Raw genomic sequence first — 2,500 nt, forward strand, 5'->3', positions numbered from 1 at the left:
CGATTTTCCACGCGGCAGCCCCTCTTTTCGTCAGCGTGCCCCCCTGACGAATTTTCCTGCCTGGCCCGGCCAGTCCAGCCCCTGTTCGTCGAAAAATCTGCGCTGCCGATTTTCCACGCGGCAGCCCCTCTTTTCGTCAGCGTGCCCCCCTGACGAATTTTCCTGCCTGGCCCGGCCGGTCCAGCATCCAGCCCCTGTTCGTCGAAAAATCTGCGCTGCCGATTTTCCACGCGGCAGCCCCTGTTTTCCTCAGCGTGCCCCCCTGACGAATGTTCGTCGAAAAATCTGCGCTGCCGATTTTCCACGCGGCAGCCCCTCTTTTCGTCAGCGTGCCCCCCTGACGAATGTTCGTCGAAAAATCTGCGCTGCCGATTTTCCACGCGGCAGCCCCTCTTTTCGTCAGCGTGCCCCCTGACGAATTTTCCTGCCTGGCCCAGTCCAGCGTCCAGCCCCTGTTCGTCGAAAAATCTGCGCTGCCGATTTTCCACGCGGCAGCCCCTCTTTTCGTCAGCGTGCCCCCCTGACGAATTTTCCTGCCTGGCCCGGCCGGTCCAGCCCCTGTTCGTCGAAAAATCTGCGCTGCCGATTTTCCACTCCGCAGCCCCTGTTTTCGTCAGCGTGCCCCCCTGACGAATTTTCCTGCCTGGCCCGGCCAGTCCAGCGCCCAGCCCCTGTTCGTCGAAAAATCTGCGCTGCCGATTTTCCCCGACGAACCTGCAGCTGCACAAATCCGCGCTGCCACTGCCCCATTGTCTGGACCAACAGTCTTTTCCATCAAGCCCTGGACTATAAATCGTCCAGACTCATCGCCAGCACCCGCTGCCGATTCTGCCGACTTTGCCGATTTCGTCGGCGCTGCCGATTCCAACACTGCCCGCCGTGCCTGAACCAGCGCTGTTTCGTCAGCGTGTCCCCTTGACGAATTTCCCTGCCTGGCCTGGACAGTCCATCTTCCAGCCCATGTTCATCGAAAAATCTGCGCTGCCGATTTCCCCGACGAACCTGCAGCTGCACAAATCTGTGCTGCCGATTTCCCCCCCTGTCGGCATGGCTGCCGCTGCCCCGATGTCCAGACCAACAGTCTTTTTTGTCGACTTTGCCGATTTTGTCCGCGCTGCCGATTCCAACACTACCCCCTGCATCCAAACCAGCATTGTTTCGTCAGCTCTTCCCCTGACGATTTTAGCCCTGTAACAAACAGTAGGCCTCCAATCCCGCCAACGGGAGCCAAGTTGATAGGGAAGAGAATTGAATGACGCGCCTGGTCCTCGCACCCCGCCACCCGAGGGGCCTTTTTCCCGGCAGCCTCTGAAAAACTCTAGCTTTCACGGTCCTCGCCGCCCCTCACCACCATGGCAGGCCTCTAATCCCACCCATCAGCAGTTGTAGCCGATAGGGCAGTGATTTGAATGACGCGTCGCGGGCCTCCGGGTCATCTCACCCGGCCATTAATTGGAGCGTTTTTGGCTGGCCGAGGATGGGGGGATGGATCTCTTCTTCCGAAAAAGCAAACAGTACATCGGGAGTTATGTTGACGGGGCATGGAATTGAATGACCCGTCGCGGGCCGCCGGGTCATCTCACCCGGCCATCCCGGGGAGCGTTTTTCCCGGCAGCATCGGGGAAACTCTTGCTTTCACTGCCCGCTGCCCAAGTCCCCACTCGAATCGGCCCCCCGCGCCAACAAGCCAACGCTGCCGAATCGGCAGACACTGCTGCCGAATCTGCCGACACTGCCCCGCGGGCTGCCACTGCCCCAGTGTCTAAACCAGCGGTCTTTCTCATCGAGCCTTGGACTATCCAGTCCGTCCTGACTCATCGCCAGCACCTGCTGCCGATTCTGCCGACTTTGCCGATTTTCTCGGCGCTGCCGATTCCAACACTGCGCCCACCGTGTCTGAACCAGCGCTGTTTCGTCAGCGTGTCCCCTCGACGAATTTTCCTGCCTGGCCTGGACAGTCCACCGTCCAGCCCGTGTTCGTCGAAAAATCTGCGCTGCCGATTCTGCCGACTTTGCCGATTTCGTCGGCGCTGCCGATTCCAACACTGCCCGCCGTGCCTGAACCAGCGCTGTTTCGTCAGCGTGTCCCCTCGACAAATTTTCCTGCCTGGCCTGGACAGTCCATCGCCCAGCCCATGTTCGTCGCAAAATCTGCGCTGCCGATTTTCCCCGACGAACCTGCAGCCGCACAAATCTGCGCTGCCGAATCTGCCGACACTGTCCCGCGGGCTGCCACTGCCCCAGTGTCTAAACCAGCAGTCTTTCTCGTCGAGCCTTGGACTATCCAGCCCGTCCAGACCCATCGCCAGCACCCGCTGCCGATTCTGCCGACTTTGCCGATTTCGTCGGCGCTGCCGATTCCACCACTGCCCGCCGTGCCTGAACCAGCGCTGTTTCGTCAGCGTGTCCCCTCGATGAATTTTCCTGCATGGCCCGGCCAGTCCAGCGTCCAGCCCATGTTCGTCGAAAAATCTGCGCTGCCGATTCTGCCGACTTTGCC

Source organism: Populus nigra, chromosome 2, assembly GCF_951802175.1.
Source record: "Populus nigra chromosome 2, ddPopNigr1.1, whole genome shotgun sequence".
Classification (NCBI taxonomy): Eukaryota; Viridiplantae; Streptophyta; class Magnoliopsida; order Malpighiales; family Salicaceae; genus Populus; species Populus nigra.